Source organism: Taurulus bubalis (assembly GCF_910589615.1).
Source record: "Taurulus bubalis genome assembly, chromosome: 3".
In the NCBI taxonomy this organism is placed as follows: domain Eukaryota; kingdom Metazoa; phylum Chordata; class Actinopteri; order Perciformes; family Cottidae; genus Taurulus; species Taurulus bubalis.
This window is the reverse complement of record NC_136591.1, coordinates 24355032-24366049: the sequence shown is the minus strand read 5'-3', so window position 1 is coordinate 24366049 and position 11018 is coordinate 24355032.

The following is an 11018-nucleotide window of genomic DNA, read 5'->3' as shown; positions in this document are numbered from 1 at the left end:
CTACCGGAGGCTAACAGGAGATGACTAAGAGGTGAGATGTGAGTTGTGATAGAAAAAGCCCCTGACACTCACACGCACACACAGACACACACACACATACACACCCAACATAAAATCTCAAGGGACCGTTAAGATCCCCTCAAGGCAGGAAGCAGACAAGTGTGTGCGCGTGTGTGTGTGTGTGTGTGTGTGTGTGTGTGTGTGTGTGTGTGTGTGTGTGTGTGTGTGTGTGTGTGTGTGTGTGTGTGTGTGTGTGTGTGTGTGTGTGCATATTAGCTCATTAGTGTGTGCATGTGTTTGTTTGTGTCAGTGTGAGTGTGACCCTAGCTCCGGTGCAGCTAACAGACAGGTCCACTTAGTAGCAGAGGACAGACACAACAGCACCTTTACGGAGTAATCACAAACAGATGGTGACCTCTCTATAAATGTAGGATTTCATTATTAGGTTATCATGCTACAGAGCACGTCCGTGCATATTTCTCTGACGATACCACACCTCATGCAGTTGAAAAAACTCAGTTCTGTATTTTTGCCAGATTGACTGACATTTTAAACTCTTCGCTAGCTGCTGACTTCGGATAATTTCACAGAAAACCCAGCCCCTTTGCGTCAGACTCATTGTAGATTTCTGAGGGCAGCACAACAGTACATCATGGTTCAGAAAATCAAGGTAGAAATTGTAGTTAATGCAAAGCTAACGAGGCCTGGTGTATGGCTATGATATAGCTGCTTTTATGAATGTATTTGACTATCAAAATTGGTGCAGTGTATCTAGGATTCAAGGGCATCTAGTGGTGAGGCTGCAGATGGCAACCAACTGAAACTTCTCCTGTGTGACAGGCGTGTAGGCGAACTACGGTGGATACTGAATGTGATTTTAGTAATTTTGTGTTAATGGATTTTGTTTTTGTTTAAGGTGATAATGATACCACATAGCACTCTCTGTTTATATCTAGTGGTTACAAAAAAAACAACCACTGTCCCAGGTCTTATTTTAAAAGAAGAAGGAAGATTGACCCTTCACTTCCAGGTCAAATTCAAGAGGTGGTGATCTGCTCTCAGTTTGCATCTTTGATAATTAAGTTTGATAATTAGTAATGTGAGAATCCCTTTTCCCTTGTCATAGGCTTACGATTCTGTCCTTGAGTACAAAATTGATTCTGCAGTTATAAATCTGTGCCTGTACAGCCCGTTCTCCTTCGTAGGGCGCTAAATAACGACGCTTTGACACAACCGTCTGTTACTAGATACCCCTGAGCGTCTGTATGAGAAGCACCGTAAACATAAACCAACATAAACCCATCTGTGTCATTATTAAACACTCAGAGAGAACACAGGACTTTAAACCAGGAGACCGATGTTCTAGTTCCAAAGTATTGTTGAGGTGCGTGTTTTCAGCATATATGTGTTACGTTGTTTACGTTTTACTTAGTTTAGTAGTTGATGAGAACTTGGCCTGTGGACTTTTAAAGGTCGATATGTAGACTGAGTAGCGCTTGAATTTGTTTCGGCGTCAGTATAATTCCCAATTTTTCCGCTTTCCTTTATTTATTATTATTTTGTGTAGTGTGTTTATGTGTATTAATCTCGAACCCTCCTGCTGCCTTTCTTCTTGTTATTTAAGAAGGTCAGTGAATTGTTTGTGTTTGTTAAGAGGTGTGATAGAATCTATGCCATCAATCTCACATTTCAAAGATTTGCTGTTGTGTCACACACACACACACACACACACACACACACACACACACACACACACACACACACACACACACACACACAAACACACAAACCTTATCCACGCGTATGCATCTTATTTATTTTTTGCACATCCTCTCCGTTGCTTAGACACACGGTATCAGCTGTTGTCCAGCTGTTTGATTTGTATTTACTGTTTGGCTTATTTATTTGATAGCAGTAGTCTGCATCTCAAGAGGTGAGAGAAGTGTGAGTTCATGTTTGTGTGTGCTTGTGCTTCTCTTACAGTTTCATCATCATCATCATCTCTCTTGACATATTAAATTGTTAACAATTTGCCAGGATATGTTAATGAGATTTTATTTTGCTTTAAAACTCAACTTCATCTCTGCTATTTTGTTAATACATACATAAATGAAAATCCTTGCTCACAGTAAAATAGGTTGAATGTAAGTTTACTGTAAATGAATGGAACTTGATTTACATCTTACTAAGTTATTTTGTCATTTTTCCCCCCAGTAAATTATAGTAAAATGTCAGCTGTATAATGTGACTTCACAACCATCAGACATAATGTAGCAATATGCTGCTGTAGAATTACTGTAAGCTAAAATAAAACTGATGCACTTTACTGGAAATAGGGGGCCGTTTTCTTCTCACAAAAAGTGAACTTTTAAGAGATACGAGCAGGTCAGCGTTGCTACAAACAAGAGGATCTTATAGGCTATGATGCATTGCTGGAGATTACACTACCCAACCGTATAGTTCAAATGAAGTAGTAAAATTCAACATACACAACAGTTCAGCTGTAACATATGAATCCAAGAACATCATATATTATCGTATAATGTCAAACCAAAAACAGATCAATTTAGCTGATAATATTTACTTACTTTTATTTAAGTAAGGTTTAGAATGTATGACTTTTACTCGTAGAGGAGTATATATTCACAGTCTAGTACTCTTAAATAATTTGGTTACTTTTTCCAGTATTAAGTAGCCATTTATGTTAAAGCAAAAATAAAGGTTTATCCGGAGGTATCTGGATCTTTCCAGGACTGATGATGCCTCACTCTGTTTTTCTTGCTTTTTACGACACTCTTTCTTCTTCGTTTGGGGGCGGGGGGGAAACACAGAACAGATCTATCAGCGAAAAGGTGGTCCTTATCTATCTCTTTCCCCCTGGATGCTAATTAAAGATAATAAACCTTCCACATCATTTCTCTGCAGCTCCAAACTCACCGTCACCTCTGTTCCTCCAGTACCCACACTCACATGGCCAGATGCTGTGAGAACACACACACATATACACACACACACACACACACACACACACACACACACACACACGCACACACACGGTTGTAGGCTTTCCCTGAGGTAGCAGGTGTGTGTAAACTAAAATGCTGTATAGGCCGCATAGGCAACACTGAAATGCGTGTTTAAATAAGCATTGAATGATAAAACGTAGGGCTTTTGAATACACAACGCTACATCTTTACACTCAACATCTTAACACACACACACACACACACACAGATAAATTGTATCATATGTCTAAGTTTAAACCTCTCGTTTATCTCACGCCACGCCTTAAACACAGGTGTTTGGAGAGCTTACAGATGAGTCTGATGCCAGATATCATGTAATGTTTGAGTCTTCTCCCTCCCTCTCACACACACAATTGTTTCCCACAGAAAATTCCCCCTACTTCACTTATCAAACATTCTCCACTCAAACATGTCTTTTCTCAGCTCGGTCAATACGTAGATATTTATTTAGCCCAGAGACAGAGAGTCTCATGAGCAGACCGGGCCTGAGATTTTTATTGAGCAAGAAGATAAAAAGACGAGCTCTGCTCTGTGTCCATTAGGGCTAAAATGTCCAGAAGATCGTCTGATGAAATGGAATAAACTGTTGTGGTTATCTTCCCTGGCTGCTGCAGTGGAGGGGAGCCAGAGAGAGAAGGAGGGGGACCACATCGCACGCTCACGAAACTACACATTATTACACAGACGCAAAACCATTTTTACACACACACACACACACACACACACACACACACACACACACACACACACACACACACACACACACACACACACAAATCTACCCGTCCTTGGTATTGCCCAGGTCTGTATTTATCCCTAGCCATAACAGAGCAAGCAGATAATGGCTGATGGGACTGTCGTAAAAAAAACCTGGCACACGTCTGTTTGGATTAACCTCGTCTCCTCACTCTCTGTTCCCTCCTCAATCCCTCCATTAAGTTTTATTGCAATTTTTTTTCCTACCATTAATTTGCTATCTATCTATCTATCTATCTATCTATCTATCTATCTATCTATCTATCTATCTATCTATCTATCTATCTCTATATTTCCACACTTTACACCAAATTTGCCATGAATAATTCCTTCTCTTCTATTTCTATTATATTGTATATTTATTTTGGAAGTCTTATCAACAGAAAAAAAAACATGGGCTGATTTATGTCCAATATTCATTCTCTAGCTCTGGTTTGGTCACTACCAACTTCCGAGGGAAATAGCTAGCGCTTCAGCTACTAAACAATGCACTATGTTCACCAGCTAGTCGCTAACTTTGTCTGTCTGCTGGTTGGTGGCCGGAAGTATAAAGGGAACCAAGTCGGGAACTGAAGCAGAAAAGTTGAAGGCCTGAAAACCAAAACAATGAACTAAAAGACACTCAAGTATCAATCTGTAGAACTAAGGGGAACCACAGAGGCTATGATAGTTATCTGTATGTTTGATGTGTATGCATTTCACATGTACAAATAAGCTCCACTGGTTGCAATTAAAGAGGCATACATAACCATACATGTATTTATTTGGCATTTTTTAGCTCATTGAATTTGTTTTAAGGCCGCCCAATCTACTTGCAGTCTCACCAATTAAATTCAATGTATTTGGATAGCCAAAAATCACAATTCATACATTTGGCTTTACAATCTGTACAACGCAACATCCTCTGTTAGACCCTGGCATCAGAAAAAGTCCCCAGACCACTCTTACGAATGAACATTGTTGAAACTGTTTCTTGCAACAAAAAAACATCTAATAAACCTGCTGTTTGCCCAGCACCAAACAGCAGATAGATCAAGTTAAAGTGCTGGTTGATAATCTAGCAAGCTATTGACCAAAACAAAACTAATATTTACATTAATCACGTAGTCTGACTCCAAATGTATATAATAGTGCTCAGTGTACAATACATTACATTTACATAATTGGTATTCCATAAGTAATGTAATTGGTATTCTATAAGTAATTTAGGGGGATCTATAGGCAGAAATGAAATATACTATTTATAAGTATGTACTTATGTGTGGAGTTTGCACATTCTCCCTGTAGCAGCGTGAGTTCCTTTTGGGTTCTCCAGCTTCCTCCCGCAGTCATGCAGCTCAGGTTAATTGGAGGCTCTAAATTGCACGCAGGTGTGAATGTGAGCGTGAAAAATTGTCTGTCTCTATAAGTGCCCTGCGAGAAACTGGCGACCTGTCCAGGTTGAACCCTGCCAACCCTAATAATAGAATGGAATGTTTTCGTTAGTGTATAATCAAGCCCCCTTGCGGCCAAGATTTGAATGATGCAGCAAAAATAATTTTAGAAGAAATCCCAGATCACAATCATTCCCAAATCAAATAAATTGTTTTTTATTAGCCAAAAAACTTCAATACTGGAGCTGCTGACTTGTTAAGATGAACATTCCCACGATTAAAACCTTTGTGTTATCCAGGATGTCACTTTTCTCTGAGTCATGTTCAATAAAACCGGAAACAATCATGTTTAAAACCAACAACAAGACAGTTGATAACTTTAGTACACTCCCTGAACCCCAAAGGAGGACATCGTACGCCTGTAAAATGTTGATCCTCGTGTCTGATGAGAATGGGAGGCCAATATTTTATATCCTTGTGGAGGACGGGGATACAATATATCTGACACAGCTTTATTGGCTTACTCTTTAATGACTTCCTGCGCAGAGTGAGACTGGAGGAGGCAGAGGGAATCTAACTTGCTAAGAATCCTCTTTTTTTTTACATTTTCTTTTTTGGGGGATTTTCTTTGAACTATTTATGCTCTTTCCTCATTACCTGCTCGGCTCCTCATACCGATGGCTGATTCCTCATTCGCTTCACTCTATCTACAACGTTCATCGTCATTTGGAGAGACTGTAAAGTAAATGTCTCTTCAACATGATAAGTATATAACCCTGTCCATGTATTCCTTCGTGTACACCTCTCTCTCTTTCTGGATGGCTAAGATGGGGTTACTAATGAGCACATGTTCTGATGATGAAGCCTTTTTCCAAGAATCTCTTCTCCCAAACGCCCGTGGCCTTTGGATGACTCCCCAAGGAGACCATTAATTTAGATATCAGTGTGTGTGTGTGTGCGTATTTGTGTGTGTGTGTGTGTGTGTGTGTGTGTGTGTGTGTGTGTGTGTGTGTGTGTGTGTACATGTGCGTAGGCATGCTCTTGTGCAAAACAAAACTCCCAAACTCTTAGCTGCAAAAACACAACAACCCCTTATCACATATACCTTCTTCCTATCATCATTCTGCACCTTCACCCCAACTCGCTCCCCAAACACCACCCCAAAACATCCTTCTAAGTCATCACCTCCCACCCCCCTACTCTCCCAAAATGCAGACCTTTACCAGCACAAAGTTTAGTAGACTCTTCACACACACATGGAGATACAGGATACTTTTAGCACCCGCCTTCTTCTCCTGCGTACATTATCATGCATAGTATAAGACACAGTGACAATGATGCATTGCACTGATTGCAAACACACACACACACACACACACACACACACACACACACACACACACACACACACACACACACACACACACACACACACACTATCTCAAAAGGCAACCAGGTGTGTAATTGAGGGGAGCCCCCCCCCCCCAACAAAATGGCCAGTGGGCCCCAGTTCTGGAGCCACAAAAAGAGGTTTTGACATCAGGATTTTCCATGTGTTTCCCCAAGAACTGGTTTTATGCAGCTATTCATAGTTGAACAAATACTTTTTTTAGATTAAATAATGGCTTCACATAATGGTTCATCAATTACATTGATTTTAGCGGGTTTTCTCATCATGTGTAGCATGTCTGCCCACCTTAGCCGAGACATCCCTCTTTTTGAGGTTTATACCTTTTTTATGTGTTGACGATATTGTAAAGCCCTCTGAGACAAGCTTGCATATAGTTGAATTGCCTTGTGTAATTATTTAATTAAAAAAGGAGCTTAACTATACTAAATATAGCTTGTTGTTGCAAATCGTAACTTTTCCGAAGGGACTAGATCTGTTTTTAGCTTATTTTGTTGGTGCAGGGATTGAATATACTTCATTACTTCTTGACCTGTAAATGATCATAATTAAGCTTCAGCTCAAGTAAAAACATGTATGATCTCATTTTTTATATTGCAAGTTAAGGAGGCGGTTAGGCAGTACTGCAATAGAAACAAATATATTAAAAAAGGTATCTAAAAACACACCATTTGCATATGAATATTGCCGTTTTCCGTGTTGTGTTACATTTTAGAAATAAATAGGAAACTTTGAGTTCATCCTGAACCAGCTCCCTCTGCATTATTTCCCTTCATGTTTTTCTGAAAAAAGCAGGATCACACCAGATAATGTTCATGGCAATGTCATCATTTCCAAAACTAGTCTAAACATGGCTTAACAGGGAACTCCATAACATTTATGCAGGTGCTGTTAATGTTAGGCCAATCTGGCATGATGAGCGTTGGAGTGATTGTCTCTCTGTCTGAGCTCGACCTCCCCTCTGGAACTGATGGGAGGCTGAGGGGATTCACTTCTTTGTAGAAACTCGTTTTTTTTTGTTGAATCTCATTTTTGGGCTACTCAACACTTAGGTGAGTTAGATGGAGAATTTGGCCTCTACAGATATACGTGGGCATACAGACGATCTGACTAACAGTATCATTATATATATATATATATATATGTGTGTGTGTGTTGTGTCTGAGGATAGGTTTAGGTAAGTCATGTGATTGCAGATTAAATCCTGGGTAATTTAATGTACTTTTCTCTCGAAGACGACGTGCATCACAATTCCACTAGTTTTAGAGGAAGATTTATGTTTGTTTTCATAAAACAATATATGGTATTTGAGACAACGACTTCCGATGTAAAATCTACTTTGAGTATTACGATGTGTAAACTGAATGAGTGGGTTTGCATCCCTATTTTTGATGAATAAGCAATTTCCTGATAATCTAAATATGAATCTAAGTCAAGGATTTTAGGATGCTGCATGTAAAACAAGGCTGCTTACACGCGTTTCTGTACATGCAACTATACGCATGTGGGTGAGCATGTATGCACATGAGACCGGTGTGTTGGCTTTGCCCCTGATGCCTGGCTGACTGGTCCCAGTAAGAATGGGAGCTGATATAAACAGGCTTGGTCGTTCCCACGTCTCTGTTTACACTGGAAGACCCCAGAGCACCACTACCAGAGCACTGGATTCCCTCCACACGGCAAACTCACACACTATTCATCTCTGTCTCATACAGAAACACTCACTCATAAGTAAACACACGTAGCATGTGGGCATGCAGAAACAGTATACATGCATGCATCTATGCAGAAATGCAGCCATGCATATCTAAGTCACGTATTGTCACTGTCTTATCTCCTCCCACTTACTGTTATTGTCTCTAGAGCCCTTTCATTGTGCTTTTATTTTTGTCATTTCCAGCCTTTTCACTGGATCCCACATCACTTCTTGATTGTCTGAAGAAACTCAAATCGGTAAAGATGTAGCATTGTGACAGAGAGTTTCCACAAAGCCATCAAACCAGTATTGAACTCAGTTTTACAACATCCACAAAGCCTCTCAAAAGCTTTAACTCGCTGTCTAAGTCCTTTTGAAATGGGCCTGTGATGTACGCCCAACATAAACAGAACACTGGGGTCCTGACAAACAGACCCAGTTTACAGGCAACAATGAGGTCACCCCTGCAGAACATCTCTGCAGAGACGCATTTGCTGACATGGACGAGTCAAGTTTTTTTAAAGAAATGACATCGTGCTTTTGGAAAGCGTAAGACACAAAACAGCCTCATTTTAGTATGTTTCTTTGGGAGTCTGGAGAAAATTGTATGACCGTGTCAGCTTTTTGTCATGTGAATTCCTAAATAGCCAGACATTCAGAAGAAAACACACCTTTTGGGGCCTGGAGATGAATGGATGTGTGGACTCCATTTACCCATAGGTTGATAATAAGAGTCCTCCCCAAAGCAAACACTTACATTCATTATTTCTGTGTCATCTGTCATAACACATCTACGGTTTAAAACATTCAAGATAGTCAATATTCCTTCAACACGATTGTTACATTTACATACACATGTGCACACATGCAAGCACACAAACACAAATACATTTCCCAGAAGCATGGAAAAATGTTTTATCTCTTACTTTCCCTCAGTCACTCTCTCTTTGACACACGCACACACAGAGTAGTTACAGTGATAGACCGTCTATTTATTCTTAGACATATCTGCATCTATTAAGCCATAAGTGCTCACATCTGTGTGTTTACTGCATCTTATGACCTAATGAGAATAAGAGCATTGTTCCCCTGGGAATAGGCTGCCCCAAAGATGTGCAGCCCAACAAACTATAAACATACTTCTGCGCCGTGCGTCAGCTGCCTTACAACACACACAAACACACGCACACCATCATTGCTAGTGGTCTGACTTCCCTAACCTGCTCTAAATCTAAACCGTAATAGTAAACATCTTGGGAAATCTGAACAAGGCTCTTGCGCAGAATGGACATGAATTACAAGGCTATATATAAGCCCAGGAGGATTGAATGAGAGGGGAAAGAGTAAATTTGGTAACCAGGGAGGAAGAACAATAATAACAAGGCTGAATCATAAAGAAGTTATTTTTCTGTTTTGTTTGGGCGCATGCCAGGAGAGAGAAGTGTTTGCAGTGGTCTTAGCAGGAGAGCTGGCTTACAGGACGCAATGCGTATACAGTATGTGCATAAGCAAACAATAAGTCATGGATATTAACACTCGAAAATAAACGCATTTGAATGTGCACACCTTGAATACACACTAAGACTCACACATTTAAATCTGTGTTTAGTTTAAGCAAATTAATTCATGAGGATTATATGTCATTCTTATCAGATTGACTTTCATGCAGTGTTACATAAAGTAAAGGCCTGTCAAATGAGCTCAAGGAAAAGTATAATCAATGTGAAACCTCATAAAGTCATGATCAGTGTGCTTAAAAGTCACGGTCACTGCAGGATGTGACAGTGAGCAGACAGCTCAGGACAACATTCATTCACTAAATTAATTCATGAGCCACAGAGCGGCTGTGAACTCTCTCATTGATAACACAAACATTCCCAACTGCCTCCAAACTTTACTCCTTCATCTCTTTTGTAGCCTGTCCATGATTCCCTGAGGAGTATTTACTGACCAGATGTGCTCACTTTCCTCAGAGATGTACTAATCCACATAGTTTGAATGTCAATACACCATAAACACTGGGGGGGGGAAGTTACATATTGTTATCTGGAAATGGTGTTAACATAAGCGTGTTAAGTGTAATATTGGCAAACGTAGATGATCACAAAGGCACATTTGTGGACACAGAATTTGGCCACGGTCAAGGAACACGTTAACCCCTTGTTGGACTATTTAAAACTTTTAATGAGTCAAAATGAATTCATAACTACGTATGAGTTAATGAAATATCCTGGAGAAAAGATTTGTTACTCTATTTAATATTTGATGGAATTAAAAATCCAACATTGATCATGTGCTGCAGGAAGGCATAGGTTTTGCCTGAAAAACATCTGGAAAAGTACCTCCAACGAACTTTAAACTGTCTGTTTAGAAATTAAAAAACGTGATACATCCGCAGCGATATGCATGTCTTGTAAAAGTGATAGATTGTTTTATTTTGAAAGTTGTTCCCGGAAATTAGGTATTTTAAAGTGTACTAGGTCAACTGCTCTTATTTTGAAAAACCTCCAAACCGGATAAGGGTTTGCTCGCGGTCCACGGATGAAGGGGTCTGTCCAGAATATATATATATATATTTTTTTTTTACCGTTGACCGAGCTGTTTATGTCTCGGTGTTACTGCACTGAACCAGCTAATGAGGTAGCTGAATAATTTAAGCAAACAATTCAGATACACACATGTGCCATTTGCACGCAAACACAACCGGAAACAGTGTAAATTCCTCGTCCTCAGTGTAACGTTAGACAGCTAGCCTGCTA